Raw genomic sequence first — 19,508 nt, forward strand, 5'->3', positions numbered from 1 at the left:
AAAAGTCTACCATCAATACCACTCTTTGGGTTGGTAGCCATGGAAGCAACACAACTCACATTTTGGAGTCTTGTTTGACAGTCATGAATTTGCCTTCCAACCTGGATCTTCTACATAGTGTAGCAGAGAGCTCCTTCTACCTAAATTAACAGTACCTGAATTATTGTTTTATTTGTTCATGAATGCTAATATATACTTTGAAGTGATATCTTTTGATATGTGCTATTGAGTTTCATATGTGGTATCCTTATCTATTCTATCTATCTCATTGGAAAACAGCTGGACCACTGTTGCTCAAACTTTCTAAATACTGTACATTTTTAGGCACAAGTCATACCTAGAAAATTTCAGTCAGAAAGGTGAAAGTTGATAAATTGGCAAAATCTGTTTGAATATTCAACTTTGTAGCTCTAAAGTGGGCAAGATTCCATGTTTTGAGTCAAAGGTCTTGCACAAGGAAATTCACCTTTCCAAGTTTTCAAACATTGTTTTTGGATTGCTAGATAGCCAGTACATGATGATTTGCCTACTTGTAGAAGGGCCTTAAAAATGTCCAAACTCATTGCTCAGTTGGTCAAAAAAGATAATTAAACCCTGCACATAATCTCACACAACTGGCCTACAATATTTTATCATTTTGTTTGTAAGAATTGAAGTTAGTGTCCTGATAAAATGGCCTTTGTAGTTTCTTTTCTAAATGGCACAGAATGATTAAGTCCAAGCAGAAGAACTGGTTCATGGTTTTTCCATGGTTCATTTGCTTTTGAGATAATTTTGGTGTCATCTTTGAAACTGTTAAAACTTTAGGGTTACACTACTTATCTGGAGTATTGTCAATTGCATCAACCAGAGGAATAGGTGAAGTTCATGCCTTAATTGTGGAGTCCAACTTTTTTTTTGCAATGGCAAAGAAATTTGTTTTTTCTTAGGCTATTAATGGTCTTTTATGCTGGCATGAGCTCAGATCTCAAATACACCTTTAAGTCTTTACACTTAAACTCACAAATGTGATGTAAATAGACCCTGTCATAATGTCAGAGACCTTTTAAAACGTTATGTTCAGAGGAACCCGTTAATTAGGAAAACAGATAAGCTTTTAGACCCAGATTTTTAAAGGTATTTAGGCATTCCTGTTCTAAGCAATGCAAAATCTAACTGATTTAGGAGACTCTGTCATTTTCAGAATTCCTAAATGCTTAAAACCTATCAACTGTCCATGGGATTTTTGGCTCCTAAATGCCTAAATCCCTTTTGAAAATGATTTAGCCTCCTAAATCAGTTAGGCAAGCAATATTGAGCATGGCAACACCTAAATATCTTTAAAAATCTGGGCCTTAGTGTCCTTTCAGCTATATGGTCTGGGTCAGTCTGTCTCATCACAAACAACATCCAGATGGATAAGTCAGCAGTATCCTTAAAGCATATTTCCACCGGAAATATGTCTTTCTATCTCTTAATAATAGTTCATTCAGCTGTTAAAGATGGAGAAGATGCCAATAGCAGATAAATACAAGACTGCTTCTGGTCTTTTTCCAACAGATAAGTAGTCTTTAATTCTTTCTTCTCCTTGGCAATTTTGCCTTTTGTTCTCTGAGGTACTGCTATCCTTCCTAATCTTTAGTTCCTCTGTTATATCTATAATAAAGGTACAAGTGAAAAATGGATGCATAATGTAGCAAGTGAGCATAAGTTGTTTCTTCCTCTTGCAGCTTCTCTTCATCTCAAACTCCTTAACATTTAACTCCTCTCCCACAAGAGAGCACCTAAAATTTAGTTTTATTCTGAGTAGTTTTGGGGCTAGGGACATGTGAGATTGAATTCATGCTACACTGACCTGGTTATTTCTTTTGCCTGTTTGACTTCAATGCTATGACATTTTGCACCAGGTGAGGATCTAGCCCAGTGTGTTTACAGCATGAAAGACTCTACAGTATAAAGCAAGTTGAAAATACGTTTGGAATAGTAACTGAATAACAAATGGAATGTTGTTATCAAAATCAGCATTGCAAGCTAACTTTACGTAAAGCAGTTTTTGAAATATTTCACTCCATAATATATAGTGTAGAAAGTTTCCTTTTAAATGTTGCGTTAATTCAGTTTTATGTGTAAAGATGGCTTTCCTGCAGGAGTGATGTGAATTAGAACAAAATTTAGAGAAAGTCTTGAAATAGTCTGACATGACTGAAGTTATTAAAAAGTACTTGAAATCATTTCCAAGCTATGGTAAATACATAGTTTAACCAAAACAACCCCCCCCCCCCAAAAAAAAACAACAACTTGATACATTCGTTTCCCCTCGGATGCTGTATTTTCCCCCCTACTAGCTTAAAACTTGAGCAGTCTTCTTATGTTTCAATCAACTACTATTTATAATCTAATCCAAATTTATTGTGTGTTAAGAGTTGTAAATATTTTGCAATATGCTGTACTTCTGGCAATAACTTCGGGCCTTATCTTGTAAAGTGGTGAAAATATACTGTCCGTGGGTGCTGAGAGTGTTCAGAATCTTGTAGGATCATGCCCAAAGTTATTCCCATGATGTAACTTAACTTTTCCTTGCTTTATTATTCAAGCAATGTGAATGCTTGGTTTATGGGAAACATTATTATTTATATTGCTGTGTGCAAGTTCACATACTGATGGATCCAGAAAATGGCATTGGTATTAGTTAGAAAGGAATATACTTATCTTGCATGTATATGCCATATGAGTTGATGACTGCTGTTCATCAGGATAAGGAGAAAATTAGAAGAATTAGGGAATGAAAATGTGTGAAAGGTGGAGGTAATTTTCAAAGCTAAACTATTTTTTACAAAAATTGCTTTAATATACAAGTGTCATATTTAACATTATAAATTATTCCTAACCATATTTTGATATCTGAAAATGTTTTTATCCTTTGAAAAACTAATTTATTTTTGTTTACAGATATATGACAGACAGGTCAACAAATTCTGTAGTCTGTACTAATTTTAACAAATAGGAAATACATACAAGAATAATAGAGATGTCATTAGAAAATGTCCTTGTACTTTTTTCCAGTATAGGCATATTCTATTTTAAATGTGTTGGACAAAATATAAATACTGTTTTGAATGCTACTTTTCAAATTCTGTTTTGGTGGTAGCATTTATTTTTGAAAGTAGCAAGAAGGTGTGTGAGGTAGATTGTGAGTGACTGAGAAGACACAGTAAAGAATTTGGATATGGAATGAATGAATGAAAGGGTAAGCTAGTATGAGGAAAAGGGGAAACATGGTAGTGTGTTCAGATGATTTTAAACTAGACCTTGTGTAGTCATTCATTTTGCAGAGATAAAAAATTAGAAGGAACTTTGATGTGAGGCAATGTGAGATTGTGGGTCAAGAACATTAGCTTGATGTTTCTGTTAAGTTGATCATAATTGAATCAGTTAAGTATTGTCGTGATTGTCATTATAGATTCCGTGAGCCTACTGAGATGTAATGAGCAGTTTACATTTTTCAGAGCTATTATTGCAGGCTGTCTGCAGACTCAGGAAGAAAACAATGGATTGGTTTACACTTGATTCATGGTTTCAGAGTTATCTTCACAACTGTAAAAGCTATAAGTATTTTTTAAATGTAAAATGAGATTTTGTAACACAATTTAGTGGTAAGGATGGATTTCACTGCTGCAGAGCTGCAACAATCACAGGGCTACAGTCAGTGATGTTAAAAACAGCTCTACTGTGGTAGCTTTTGCAAAGGAAACAGATGAAATGCCAGTCTATGGAAACATGAAGAAAATGATGTAGTTTATTGACATTCGTATTGTTGCCATTCTAGGCATAACAACAACCTTGGTATTCTCAAACCTTCCCTTTTAACTTTTTAGAATAGTTTCAGTTTTCATTCAGAAGCAGCAAAGAATCCTGTGGCACCTTATAGACTAACAGATGTTTTGCAGCATGAGCTTTCGTGGGTGCTGCAAAATACCCACGAAATACCCACCCACGAAAGCTCATGCTGCAAAACATCTGTTAGTCTATAAGGTGCCACAGGATTCTTTGCTGCTTCTACAGAACCAGACTAACACGGCTACCCCTCTGATAGTTTTCATTCACAGATTGAAATTAGAGTCTAATGTTTCTAGTTGCAAAAAATGTTCTAGTTCATGTAAATGTTTTGGAGTGACATAGACCATCACAAAATGGGGGGAGCACTGGGTTTTTCCCCCTAAACCCAGAAGAACACACCCCTGACCGACATAAGTTTCACTGACAAAAGCGTTGGCATGGACAGTGCTGTGTCCGCAGGAGAGCATCTCCTGCCAACATAGCTACCACCACTTGTTGGGGGTGGTTTAATTATGCCAGCGGGAGAGCTCTCTCCTGCCAGCATATAGCAGCTACACCGGAGACCTTACAGTGGTGCAGCTGCAGCGGTATCGCTGTGCTGCTGTAAGGTCCGTAGTTTAGACATTGCCTAAGTGTTTCTGAATCTCATGGAGACAGAAGGAAAAGTTAGACCGCTTTACCCCCACCATTCTGAAATCGTATATCAGATTGGTCACAAAGATGAATTTATTCCTAAATTGGTTGTGTTGTGTGAAAAAAGTGCAAATTAACAGAGCATTAAAGAAATTAAAACAAAAAACATACAAGTCCAAGAATTGTCTTTCTCCATCTAACTTTATCTGTTTGGTTCTGCATCTATGTTGACAATAGCACTTTAGTAAAAAATTATTTAAAATGTGTTTATAAATTGGGGATAAAACTACTTTATTTTTCAGATCAGCTTTCTTTTTAAATGATCAGAATTAAATTTCATGCCCAAAAGAGAGCGATCAAAATTCCCTCTAGGTAAGGATTTATTTGCCTTATTCCCTTTTTTATCTGACCTCAACTTTCAATGGCCACCTGTCAGAGTCCTCTCATTTGCCAAATATGGCTTTCTGCCTCTTAATACCCTAAGTTCCACCTGCCTTGTGGATTTCCTCAACAGGGAAAAGGGAGAATCTGCAGTTGCAGACTGTGTGGTTTGATCTCTCTGGCAACTTTACTGAAAGCTTGGAAGTTGAGACCGTCTCAGCTCCACCAGACAGCTCTGCAGGCACACTGCTCCTCTGTCTTCAACAAGCCATAAGTGTGCATCATATGAGCTGCTGAAAATGTAATAATGAGGGAAATTTGAAGAACTTCACCTGTAATTTATTCAGTCTAAAGAACATTTATCCTTTTCTAACTGGTATTAAACTAGACCTTTTTTAGACCTGTTGTGTAAAGTTTGTGCTCATCTATTCTGTAAACTTAAGAAGGCTAACAAATGGCAGACAGTGTGGCAAACCCCAGCACCAGTGGAACCAACCTGCAAGCGGGTAGACAAAAAATACTATGTCCCCGCCAAGGTATCTGAATTCCTGTTATCCCACCTGCCACCCAACTCCATCATGGTGGATGCTGTCAACTCCTACGGCCAACAACACTAGTCAAGGGCTACTCCCTATAATAGGGATTGGAAGCACCTTGACCTTTTGGGTACAAAAGCCTACGCTTTAGCTGCTCTACAATTCTGTATCGACAATTATCAGGTCCTCATGGCAAAATATGATTATATACATTACTCAAAAATGAATGATTTTTATTGGGGAAAAAAATGCCAGAAGCACATCGCAACTTGTTCAATGCCATTATCCAGAAGGGTCAACTAATGGCAAAGACATCACTGCAGTCTGCCCTTGAAGCAGGCAAGACGGTGGCTAGGTCCATCTCCATGACTCTGGTGATGTGACTAGCATCATAGCTCCGGTTGGCAGGCTTCTCAAAAGAGGTACAGTCCACATTTGAGGACCTTCTTCCATTTGAGGGCACGAAGCTCTTCACCAAGAAGACTGACACCTCTCTTCACACCCTGAACAACTCCAGAGCTACCCTCCAGTCACTTAGTATCTATACAAGACAAAAGACAATTTAGTCCCCAATCCCAGCGTAGACAACATGCGCATCAGTACCAACCTCAGTGCCACTACGAGCTGCAAAAAAAGAAAGGGAAATTTCTTAAACACAAACCATCTGGCCCTCAATCTTCATTGTTAGGTCACTCCTCCCGATTTACACAGCTGAACATTGTTCCACATCCATGTGGCCACTGATTGGTGGTGTTCTGCAGTGCTTGGGAACACATAACATTGGACTGATGTCTCTTAAAGATTTTTCAAACTTTGAATACATCAGAGGCACCAAATGATGCTGGATACTCCATCCATTTTACTTCCCTACTCCCTCCACAACATCCTTCCCCATCCCTCTTCAGGGATCCTTCTCACAAGAGTTTACTATGACTAGAGATAGATCGCCGCCTCTAATTAGGAGCCATAGAACCAGTACCTCAAAATCTACCAGGCAAAGAGTTCTATGTTCGTTATTTCCTAATACCTAAACGGAAGAGAGGTGAGAGATCCATCCTAGATCTCAGAGCTCTCAACAAGTTTGTCAAGGCTAGTTGCCTTATCAATGACCATTCCAACATTAGAACAGGGAGACTGGTTTTTTGCTCTTGATCTCCAGGACGCCTATTTTCATATCTTAAGCTTACCGGCTCACAGACAATTTCTCAGATTCACTCTGGGACACAACCACTACCAATACAGAGTGCTCCCTTTTGGGGTATCATCAGCCCCAAAAGTATTTTCCAAGATTCTCTTCGTGGTGGCTGCTCATTTACATTCTCAAGGGATAATGATCTACCCTTACTTGGATGATTGCCTCCTCAGAGCCCAATCTCTCCGAGAGGCTCACCAAGTCACTGATGCTACGATATACTTGTTTATGGAACTGAATCCACAGATCAACACCCAGAAGTCAATTAACACCAGTGCAACGCCTGGAATTCATAGGGGCCAACTTCGATTCATTACAGGCCAAAGCCGCCTTACCTCAATACAGGTTCCTATGCTTAATCACACTCGTAGACAGCATTCAAAATATCCCACAAATATCAGTCAGGCTTTGCCTCCAACTCTTGTGGCATATGACAGTGGGCACAGCAGTAATACCACATGCCAGGCTTCACATGCAGTGCCTCCAAATGTGGTTCAGCTCGGTTTACAGGCTGGACAAATCCCAGTCACCACCCACCAGGATCAGAAACTCCTTAGACTATTGAATGGAATGTTTGCAAAGGAGTCCTCTTCTCACAAACAACACCGTTGTTGATCTTCACCATCAGTTCATCACTCATAGAGTGGGGCGTGCAAATAAATGGCCTCATGACACAAGGCAAATGCTCACCCGTGGAGATATCCCTTCACATCAATCTTCTCAAGTTAAGAGTGGTCAGGAATGCCTGTGCCCATTTCCTCCCGCTGATCACAGGATCACACACAAAGATCCTAACAGACAATATAGCCTGTGTGTACTACATCAATCAGTAGGGATGAGCCAGATCGCCCTCCTTATGTGCAGAAGCGATGAGGCCATGGAATTGGCAGATCTCCCACAACGTTATGCTGTTTGCAGTTTATCTCCTGGGAACACAAAACTCGATAGTGGACAGTCTCAGTCACAAATTCCCACACAACCACAAGTGGAAAGTACACCCAACAGTGCTTCACAGCTTATTCAGATGATGGGGGGGACAGTCCACAGACCTTTTCACCACTCACCTAAAGAAGAAATGTCCAGGCTACTGCTCCAGAGTGGGGATCGGACAACATTCCTTGGGTGATGCTTTCCTCCTCCCTTGGGAGAAGGACCTTCTCTACACCTTTCCTCCTTTTCCCCTGCTGTCGAAGGTCCTGCTGAAAATAAAAAGGGACGGGGCTCACATCATTTTGATTGCTCCTACCCTTACCTGGCACAGCTCCCAACATGCCCACCATTCCCTCTCCCAGGCATCCTGCACCTCCTCTCAGAACAGAGAACCGTGTGCCTCATACTGAGAAAGCTGGACAATCAGTGAGTTATCTTAAATACCTATACACAAATGCAGGAAGCCTGGGAAACAAGCAGGGAGCACTGGAAGTCCTGGCACAGTCAAGGAATTATGATGAGATTGGAATAACAGAGACTTGGTGGGATAACTCACATGACTGGAGTACTGTCATGGATGGATATAAACTGTTCAGGAAGGACAGGCAGGGCAGAAAAGGTGGGGGAGTTGCATTGTATGTAAGAGCGGTATGACTGCTCAGAGCTCCAATATGGAACTGCAGAAAAACCTGAGTGTCTCTGGATTAAGTTTAGAAGTGTGAGCAACAAGGGTGATGTCATGGTGGGAGTGTGCTATAGACCACCAGACAAGGGGGATGAGGTGGACGAGGCTTTCTTCAGGCAACTAACAGAAGTTACTAGATCACAGGCCTTGGTTCTCATGGGGGACTTCAATCACCCCAGTATTTGCTGGGAGAGCAATACAACAGTGCACAGACAATCCAGGAAGTTTTTGGAATGTGTAGGGGACAAGTTCCTGGTGCAAGTGCTGGAGGAACCAACTAGGGGCAGAGCTTTTCTTGACCTGCTGTTCACAAACAGAGAAGAATTAGTAGGGGAAGCAAAAAGTGGATGGGAACCTGGGAGGCAGTGACCATGAGATGATTGAGTTCAGGATCTTGACAAAAGGAAGAAAGGAGAGCAGCAGAATACGGTCCCTGAACTTCAGAAAAGCAACCTTTGACTCCCTTGGGGAACTAATGGGCAGGATCTCCTGGGAAAATAACATTAGGGGGAAAGGAGTCCAGGAGAGCTGGCTGTATTTTAAAGAATCCTTATTGAGGTTGCAGGAACAAACCATCCTGATGTGTAGAAAGAATAGTAAATATGGCAGGCGACCACCTTGGCTTAACAGTGAAATCCTTGCTGATATTAAACACAAAAAAGAAGCTTACAAGAAGTGGAAGCTTGGACAAATGACCAGGGAGGAGTATAAAAATATTGCCCAGGCATGTAGGAGTGAAATCAGGAAGGTCAAATCACAGTTGGAATTGCAGCTAGCAAGGGATGCTAAGAGTAACAAGAAGGGTTTCTACAGCTATGTTAGCAACAAGAAGAAGGTCAGGGAACGTGTGGGCCCCTTACTGAATTGGGGAGGAAACCTAGTGACAGAGGATGTGGTAAAAGCTAATGTACTCAATGATTTTTTTGCCTGTGTCTTCACGAACAAGGTCAGTTCCCAGACTACCGCACTGGGCAGCACTGTATGGGAAGGAGGTGACCAGCCCTCTGTGGAGAAAAAAGGGGTTCTGGACTATTTAGAAAAGCTGGACGAGCACAAGTCCATGGGGCTGGATGCACTGAATCCGAGGGTGCTAAATGAGCTGGCTGATGTGATTGCAGAGCCATTAGCCATTATCTTTGAAAACTCATGGCAATCGGGGGAGGTCCCAGATCACTGGAAAAGGTCTAATGTAGTGCCCATCTTTTAAAAAGGGAAGGAGGAGGATCCGGGGAACTACAGGCCGGTCAGCCTCACCTCAGTCCCTGGAAAAATCATGGAGCAGGTCCTCAAGGAATCAATTTTGAAGCACTTTGAGGAGAGGAAAGTGATCAGGAATGGTCAGCATGGATTCACCAAGGACAAGTCATTCCTGACTAACCTAATAGCCTTCTGTGATGAGATAACTTGCTCTGTGGATGAAGGGAAAGCAGTGGATGTGTTGTTCCTTGACTTTAGCAAAGCTTTTGCTATGGTCTCCCACAGAATTCTTGCAAGCAAGTTAAAGAAGTATGGGCTGGATGAATGGACTATAAGGTGGATAGAAAGCTGGCTAGATCATCGGGCTCAACAGGTCACAACATGACCCCTCCAGACTCTCTTCGTACGTTCTCCACAGGGACCTTCTTGAAGAAGAGACTGACCTTATCTCAGAGATCTGTAGAGCAGTGACATGGGTGTCAGTCCTCATTTTCACAGAACACTATGCGATCACTGGGGACTGTGCCTCTGATGCCATTTTAGGCTGTCATCAGAGTCTGGTCAGTTACAGAAGTCCCAGCCCTGCAGAAGGGATGCTGCTCAGACGTCACCTACAGTGGAGCATCGATAGGGACACTATTCGAAGTTATTCATCTTGTGCAGTAATAATGGTTCTTCGAGAAGTGTGTCCCTCTGGGTGCTACACAACCCTCCCTCCTCCCCTCTACTTCAGAGCTCTTGTCTATGACTCTGTGGGAGAGAAGGAACCGAGGGGGGTTAGTTTGCGTGCGCTGGCTAGCCTCGTGGCACAGCACAAGGAGAGACTGCACGTGCAGGCCTAACAGACACTGCTACCAAAGGTCTCCGATCAGCAGTGCAGGGATGCAGACACACCTACAGTGGAGAACCCACAGGGATACATCTTGAAGAACCATTGTTACTGCATAAGGTGAGTAACTTCCTGTGAAATACTTTTCTGATAACTTTCCAGCAAATGGCAAAATTACATTTAAAAATTTTGTTCAACCTAACCTCAAGTTTTCTGCATTGTTAGATTACTGCAATAGGGAAACTAGATGAAGTATCTTCTGTTGTTGTTGATTAAAATACTATCATTTGATATGAGAAATTAATAAAAATCAATCTTCAGTTTTATTATAGTCTATTGTTTCAAGATCTGCATACACCTCTACCCCGATATAACACTGTCCTCAGGAGCCAAAAAATCTTACTGCGTTATAGGTGAAAACCGCATTCTATCGAACTTACTTTGATCCCCCGGAGTGCGCGGCCCCGCCCCGCCCCACCCACCCCAGAGTGCTGCTTTACCGCGTTATATCTGAATTCATGTTATATCGGGTCACATTATATCGGGGTAGAGGCAGGGGCGGCTCTAGGAATTTCGCCGCCCCAAGCATGGCGGCACGCTGCGGGGGGCGCTCTGGCGGTCACCGGTCCCGTGGCTCCGGTGGACCTCCTGCAGACATGCCTGCGGAGGGTCTGCTGGTCCCGCGGCTCCAGTGGACCATCCGCAGGCACGCCTGTGGGAGGTCCACCGAAGCCGTGGGACCAGCGGACCCTCCGCAGGCACGCCTGTGGGAGGTCCACCGGAGCCGCCTGCCACCCTCCCAGCGACAGGCAGAGCGCCCCCCAGCGGCATGCCGCCCCATACACACGCTTGGCGCGCTGGGGTCTGGAGCCGGCCCTGGGTAGAGGTGTATCTGATGAGAATGCAGTTACTTTGGTGTGCTTTAAGTGGTTATTAAAAACTTATGGGCTTTGCCTGATGGGGAATTTTATTATTGATCCCTTTCTTCATGCACATATGCACAAGTCACTTTTTCAGCTGAAAGGTTTTTTTTCAGCTTTATGAACAAAATACAGAAAAGGAGCTTATAAAAGGGTTGCCTGCTGTGTTTTTCATTTGTGTGAGCCTCCCTCCCCACCATGCTCTTTCTTCACTTCTAGATGTTATAAAAATCAGTTTTGAGAAACGTTTTTAATCAAATATTTTTTAAAAGCTTTCAGGATAAGATCCATAATTACCAAGTCATCTATGTCCTGATAAGCATCATACTATGGGACAGTTACCAAGAATGAGTGGGCACAAGAAGAGTAAAGTTACAAGCAGCAGTTCCAGTCATTGATTTCAGTTGCAGCTCATAGTTATAACCGAGATCAGAAGTTTGCTCAGTATCTTTACATAATACAGATTGAAGTGGCTAATACACAATCTAGTCACCTATTATAGAGTCTGAAATTGAAACTCTAGTTTGGAGATCCTTAGGCCTCTGTTTTCTCATAACAGTAATAAAAGGCATTTAAAAAAAAAAGCATCATTACAAAATCCTGTGTAATGGTGAAGTGATGCTATTAAGATAAGATGTACTTATTTCATTATTAGCTAGTGATAATTATTACAGTAACTGTTGCTTGGATTAGACCCTGCTCACTGGCTGATACTTAGAATTTATCTGCTTCTGAGGGAGAGTTTATATTATTTTGAAGTCTCAACACACCAGTGATGAATGATTGAAAATACATGAGCCCACAGAATTATTAATCTGTAAATTTACTGCAGACTTGATCATTCTTTGAGCAGCAACAGTAGTTTAATCTTTACTATTGTATTTTAATAAATTAAGGCCAGATATAATATTTGCTCCACACATGTGATATCTCTTGACTTCAGTCTCAATCTTTGCAAAATGTTAAAAGAATTGGGTCCATAGAGAGGTGTAAGCGTGGCACAAATAAGGCTACCCTTTTTCCCAAGCCAATAATCAATACAAACAGTTTTGCGATAATAGTTCCAACTATTACATAAAATCCTGACCTATGAGATGACAAAGTACTTGAAAGAAAACAATTAAGAAAAATAAAATGACTGAAATTACTTCTTGAAGTATTAATGAACACCTCATTGACCGTAGTTAATATAACCCATTTTCTAAACTGCACTCAGTCTTAAATTTCCCTTTTCATTTGAATGTTGTACTTCTGAAGTGAAATTATGTAATAAATACATTGGCTCGTAATATTTTTTTATATGCCTACTTTTAAATTGTTTGATAATTAAACTTAATCCGAGTGAAATTGCAAGGTTTGATTAACTACTTCCTTTCAGGAGTCTGAACTGATGATTTTCTCTGTATTAGAAGGTACAGCCATTTTATTTGAGAAGCTTTGTTCTTTTAACAAAAGACACCAAGAATAAATTCAGTTAGGGTCATAGTGGCTTAATTTAATAATATTATGATAATAAGTACCATAATTAGTTTCAGACTCTTCCTTCCCAAAGGACAAGGTTTTGAGTTTTGATGCCTACTTAAGGCATGAGAATGACAGCAAAATTAATGTCATAACCTTTACAGCCTGTTTATAGTTTTCTGTGTAGTACCCTAAAGGATTTTGTGGAATAGTGTAACAACTAAAGTAACCACTTAGTATGGACAAGAAAAAATTAGGTTAATTGGGTTCACCTGATATTCAGATGTTAGAGCGTCTGTCAGGACACTCGTTTCATACTTAGAAAAAGAGTTGCTGGTATTTTTTTTCATTAAATTATCTTTTAAATTATGGTGTGCATACACTCTACGTCCTTGGTACTACTGTCTCTTAAAGACTAATTTATGATGTATTTTAGGATTTTTTCAGTTTGGTTAATCTAGTTTGTCCTTTTCAGTAATGAAATCAATTTGTCTTTTCATTTTTGTGGAAACTACAGAGCAATACCCATTGATAGAACATGTTCCGTGACACTGATGTACATTTTTGTTCTAGTAGAGTCCTGTCAAAGATTGCTATGACTCCAGTTTAGTTGAACTTTTAATGATAGATTTCTTCTTTCCTTCTGTAACCAGTCAATAATAAGCTTACAAGGGAGCCATCCTAAGTTCTTGAGGCCCAGATCTTGATCCTTTTTATTTAATGTTTTTTTTTAAGGTGAGCAAAACAGAATCAAGACTGTATCACATTTTAAAAGCTTCAGCAATGGTATGGGCCCTTTACTACATGGTGGTGATAAAACTTAATGATGCAGAAAAATGTCCAATAAATATTTCTGTTCTGTGTTTGAAAAGAAGCAGAATGGTGGACTCATGTTATGAGGATGCAGAAATACTTTCTAGTCCATAAGTAACCGAGGAGGATGTTGGACAAAATCCACTAGGGATAAACATTTTTATGTCAGCAAGCCTAGATAACTTGCTCCCAAGAGTCCTCAAAGAGTTGGCTGATGAGATCTCTGGCCTGCTGATGTACATTTTTAATAAATCTTGGAATGCTGGAGAAAGTACCGAAGACTGGAAGAGTGCTAATGTTGTGCCAATATTCAGAAAGGGCAAGTGGGATGACCTGGCTTGACATCGGTCCTGGATAAGATAATGGAAAAAGCTGATACAAGATTCAATTGACAAAGAATTAGAGGATACGAGTATAATTAATGTCAGTCAAGATGGCTTAATGGAAAATAAGCCTTGTGAAACAAACCGGTTTTAATTCTTTGAAACTACAAGTTTGGTCGATTTAAAGGTAACTGTATAGAGGTGATAGACTTTTGTAGGGCATTTGACTTACTTCCACATGATATTCTTAACAACAAGCTAGCACAATATACAATATTAATGAGATCACATGTTAAATGGACTAGGAATTGGCTAACTAAAAGATTTCAAAAAGTAGTCAGTGGGAAATCATCTAGTAGTGTGTTTCTAGTGTGGCTTCACGGGGATTGGTACCAGGCCTGATGCTATTCAACTTTTTCATTCATGATCTAGAAGTAAATGTAAAATCACTGCTGATAAAATGTATGTATGATGCAAAGATTGGCATAATGGTAAATGAAGAGAATATGGCAGCCATACAAAGCAACATGGAATGTTTGGGGAAATGAGCCCATTCAAACAAAATATATTTTAATTAGGCCAGATGTAAAATTGTACATCTAGGACTGGGATCAGCAACCTTTGGCCCGCGGCCCGCCAAGGTAAGCACCCTGGCTGGCCGGGCTGGTTTGTTTACCTGCCATGTCCTCAGCTTTGGCTGATTGTGGCTCCCACTGGCCGCAGTTCGTCGCTACATGCCAAGGTGAGCACATCCCTCGGCCCACACCGCTTCCCGCAGTCCTCATTGGCCTGCAGCGGCGAACTGTGGCCAGTGGGATCCATGATCGGCCGAACCTGCAGACGCGGCAGGTAAACAAACTGGCCCGGCCCACCAGGGTGCTTACCCTGGCAGGCCACATGCCAAAGGTTGCCAATCCCTGATCTAGGAACAAGCACTGCAGGTTATACCTACATCCTGGAAAGCAGTAACTCTGAAAAGGATTTAGGGGTCATAGTGGGCAAGCAACATGAGCTCACAGTGCAACTCTGTGGCAAAAAAACCAGCTAATGTGTGCCTTGGATATATAAGCAGGAGAGTAGTGAGTAGGAGTAGGGAAATGATTTTACCTGTGTATATGGCATTGGTGAGACTGATATTGGAATACTGAGTCCAGTGCTAGTTTCACATTTTAAGAAAAGATGTTGAAAAATTGGAGATGCAGAAAAGAGCCACAAAAATGTTTTGAGGACTAGAGAATATCCATTAGTGTGAGAGACTTAAAGTGTATTTGTATTGGTTAAGTCTCTTCATACATACAACTGAGTTAACATTCATGCTCTTAAGGTTTTTAATTTAGTAGAATACAAATTGCATTATCAATGATGATAATGGTAAAGCAAAGCACAGAATAAAACAAGACTAAGTATTATAATAACCCTTAGACTATATCAAGAATGAAAAATTTTGTTGTTTTAATCTTATAAAGTACTTACAGCTTTTTGTGCCAAAGCCTCTAAAAAGTTACCTTTTGTTTACATTATAGTAAAGGCATGTATTCAAGACTTATATTGAGTAAGTATCATAGTATTTGTCCCTAAATATTTCAAATCAATCCAAGTATGTCTATGATACATTTTGATACTGAACAGCTCTTTGCACTCTGGTGGTGCTTTCTATAGTGTAGATTAAAAATTCTCAGCTCTCTTTCTCTCATTGCAGGGCAATACTTGGTTTGCAAGAGCTCTTTAACCTCTAAATGGGCAGAACTCTGCTTCAATAAAGATGTTGATCAAATTGGAGAGGGCTCAGAGAAGAGCCACAAGAATGATTATAAGATGAGAATAACACTATCTATAGTGATAGGCTTAAAGAGCTCAATCTATTTAGCTTAACAAAGAGAAGGTTAAGGGGTGATTTTATTACAGTCTATATGTACCTACATGGGGAACAAATATTTAATAATAGGCTTTTCTGTTTAACAGCGAAAGGTATAACCTGATCCAGTGTCTGGAAGTTAAAGCTAGATAAATTCAGTCAGAAAATAAGGTATAATTTTTTTTGACAGTAAGGGTAATTAACCATTGGAACAATTTACCAAGAGTCATAGTGGATTCACCATCACTGACCATTTTAAGTCAAGATTGGATATTTTTCTAAAAGTTATGCTAGGAATTATTTTGGGGAAGTTCTATGGCAGGGGTGGGCAAACTACAGCCTGGGGGCCGCATCTGGCCTTCCAGACGTTTTAATCCAGCCCTCAAGCTCCCACCAGGGAGCATGGTCCTGGGCTTGCCCTGCTCTGGCACTCCAGCTGGGAGTCGGAGGCCTGCCCTGCTCCACACTGCTCCCAAAAGCAGTTACATGTCCCCCCCTCCGGTTCCTACATGTATGGCAGCCAAGGGGCTCCGCATGCTGACCCCGCCCCAAGTGCTGCCCCCGCAGCTTCTATAGTCCTGGAACCTCAGCCAATGTAAGCTTAAGGGAAGGTGCCTGCGGACAGGGGAGCGTGCAGAGCCGCCTGGCTGTGCCTCTGCATAGGAGCCAGAGTGGGGACATGCCGCTTCTTCTGGGAGCTGCTTGAGGTAAGCGCTGCTCCGAGCCTGCACCCCTGAGATTGCCAAGCCCATTTGCAACAGCCTCATCAGCAAAGTGCAGAGCCTTCAGGCCACCATCAAATGTGGTCAGAGGGCAGTCATCAGTAATGTGTGATGTGATATCTGTTTTTGGCCACAGCTGCGTGTGGGATCCTCTCGTTGGCCTCAGGTGTGAAGGCTAGTTGCACATTGACCCTGGCTGCTTAAAAATCAGTTCAGAAGGGTCCATGAGAGGTGTGGCAAATCAAAGCTGGGTACATGCATGGTTGGGTCAGTTATAAGAGACTGGTTTCTGATGTCAGCTGCAGACCATTCCTCACGCCACTTCGTCGTTGCAGAGAAATCTGGGCAGGGCAAGTGGGCCACTGTGACGGGATCCCCCCGGAGTGCAGCCTGGAACTGTGGGACCACTGTGCCCCCTTAACTCTCTCCAGCCTGAGCTCTCTGCCACAATGCCTTGCTAGTGACCAGCAGCACAACAGCTTGTGGAGCGCCACACCCAGCTATAGTGCATAAATGCTCCCAGAGCCACTCATGAATCACACAGAGAAAGGCACCAGAACCAAATACCCCCAGCTTCTAGCACTGTACCTCAGGAATATACTGTTTTGCACTGCTCAAGATGGCAGTGCAAATGTATTTATTGGTTCACCACTTCAACAATGGAAAGTGGACATACACCAGCCTTTGCAAAACCTGAGCAGAGTTGCCCTATGCATCATACAAACTCACTGGTAAAATTAAACAAATTTATTGACTATATAGAAGTAGATTTTAAGTGATAAGCAAAAAGTCAGAGTTAGTTGCCAAAAGAAATGAAATATAAACATGCAGTCTAAACTCTCAACCCTATTAGACTGGGCAACATCTAGATTAAACAGTTTTCTCACCCCACTGGATATCGCAGTCCTTAATATATAGGTTTGTTCCTTAAACATGGGCCAATCTCCTCTGTTGGAGTCTTGTCTTTTTCTCAGTATCTTAGTTGATTGCAGTGTAGTGGGACCAGGAGAAGGGCCCAGTATATCTCCACTTTGTCTGTTTTATATCCTCATTCCATGTGCTTGGAAAACACAAGTCCATGCATGTCTGGGGGCATCGCTGAGTCTCCAGACAAGGTTGAGCAATTCCTGTGGTGTGGCTTCATGCAGGTGAGTCATTGAATTGTAGCTCCCTTGCTGGAGAATGGTTGTTGATGGGCTGTTTGAAATCCCACCCGGGTGTTGGTTACTTTCCTTGCTGTTTGCCTCTGGGGAGCTAATATCTGGTTGATTCTCCAATTTACAGCATGTTTTAGTGACAACCATATAACATGATTCTCATAACTTCATAGGCATTAATGATATACATACCGTATGTACTCGTTCATTAGCCCGTTTGTTTATAAGCTGACCCCCCCCCCCCAAGATGGTTAGGTAAAAATAGCAAAAACTGTATTACCCTTTCATAAGCCAACCCTATATTTCAGGGGTTGGCAAACTTTGGCTCCTGGCCTGTTAGGATAAGCCACTAGCGGGCCTGGATGTTTTGTTTACCTGGAGCATTCACAGGCATGAAGCCCCTCAGCTCCCAGTGTTTGCGGTTTGCCGTTTCCAGCCAATGGGAGCTGTGAACCGCGGCCACAGGGAGCTGAGGGGCTCCATGCCTGCAGACGCTCCAGGTAAACAAAATGACAATGTATTAGATATTCAATTCAATGATTCCATAGAGTTTTTAAAATCATCAGATTTTGATTTAGACCCATTTCTAAGCTGATCCCCGCTGTTTGATGCATCACTTTTTTTTTTACCAAAAATATTCGGCTTATGAACAAGTATATACGGTATATGGATAGAGAAATGACTTTCAGCAGATCATAACCTTTTCCCTGATACCTTACAAGGCATGCTTTATATTTAAGATCACAATCAATATACAAATGAGAAATTTGGGGTTTCCAGGATGCTCCCCAAGGTATAGACTGTCACAGCCACAGTAGTTGCCTTGACAACAGGTACACTTTTGGGTGGTCAAAGAGGTCTGTGTATAGTGGTAGGCTCGGGTTTGCCCTGATCTTCTCAATATTCTGGTTCTAGCAACCTCACAACAAATGTGTGAAGGAATGATGTTGCTTAATACAGGAAGCGATAGTACTGGTGTGGGCCAAACGGTCCCAGTTACAATGAGGTTGGGTGAGTGTAGCTGTGTGTCAGCCAACTTGATGTATGATAAATGGAGCACAGTATTCTCCTGCAGAATGATCATTCTCTCCTCTGATGTCCTCTATTACAGAGCTTGAGCATTTGCTGCCCATGAAATGCTGGCCAATTTGCTTAGGAGGTTGTTGCGCAACTTCACCTGAACCCCAGTTTTTCTCTGGTGGTTAAGATATGTGAGAGATCTATCTAGGCTTATTCGGAGATAGACTGGGTGGGATTTGTGTTTCAAGTGATGTCCATTGAGAAGGATATTCGGTTCTTGGACTGCTCTGGTGGTGGTAAGATGGAACACACTCAAAACTGTCTTGGTCACATTTAGTTGTAAATGCTATCGATTACAGTATTCGGACATTTTAGTCAAGTCAGCATTTAGGGTGTCTTCAAGTTCTGGGAATGACTGTGTTTGGATGCTTAAGCAAATGTAATCTGCATACGTGAACTTACAGTATTGGGTCAGTGGGAAGTTGTTTGTGTATAGATTGAAAAGTGTCAGTGCCAGCAGAAAGCATTGTGGTACACCATTGTTTTCTCTTTTTTGTGTGCTAACTCTGTCTCCCATGTGCACTCGGAAACATCTGTTGCAAAGGAGGAGGTCAACAACATAAGACTACCTATGCTAGGAGTGTTATTGACAATTTGACTAAGAGCCCCTTTGTATTTTACTAAATTAAAAACCTTAAGAGCATGAATGCTAACTTGGTTGTATGTATGAAGACTTAACCAATACAATACACTTTGACAATAAAATTGAAGATTGAATATATGCATAACCACTGAGCTTGATGACATTGGGGGAGTTGGATAATTCAGAGGATTAGTAGGGTAATGAGATTCAAAGCTTTTTACACTTACTGTAGGACATAGGAAGTTAATGACCAAAAGTGACCACCATCTAAGCAGGATTCCCACACTGTTAAATGTTTAGCCTTCAGGGTAAATGTGGCATCATAACTTGTTGGCATTTTTGTGATGCAGTTACATTTGCATTGTGATGCAATATCACCACGGTATGACAGTGAG

The 19,508-nt window shown here is 41.3% G+C and overlaps 1 protein-coding gene and 1 long non-coding RNA gene across 3 annotated transcripts in view; one reads left to right on the forward strand and one right to left on the reverse strand.

Moving 5' to 3' along the window:
* The window catches only part of ZNF438 (zinc finger protein 438), a 96,429-nt gene that overhangs the window by 41,638 nt on the left and 35,283 nt on the right, over window positions 1-19,508 (forward strand). The gene's annotated exons all lie outside the window — the stretch shown is intronic.
* Window positions 5,583-19,443, reverse strand: LOC120398432. Its single transcript, XR_005594405.1, has 3 exons — window positions 19,341-19,443; window positions 7,623-7,757; window positions 5,583-5,907 (listed from the first exon to the last, which is right to left on the reverse strand). It is a non-coding gene; the product is annotated as an uncharacterized LOC120398432 (long non-coding RNA).

Source organism: Mauremys reevesii, linkage group 2 (genome assembly GCF_016161935.1).
Source record: "Mauremys reevesii isolate NIE-2019 linkage group 2, ASM1616193v1, whole genome shotgun sequence".
NCBI classification, from domain to species: domain Eukaryota; kingdom Metazoa; phylum Chordata; order Testudines; family Geoemydidae; genus Mauremys; species Mauremys reevesii.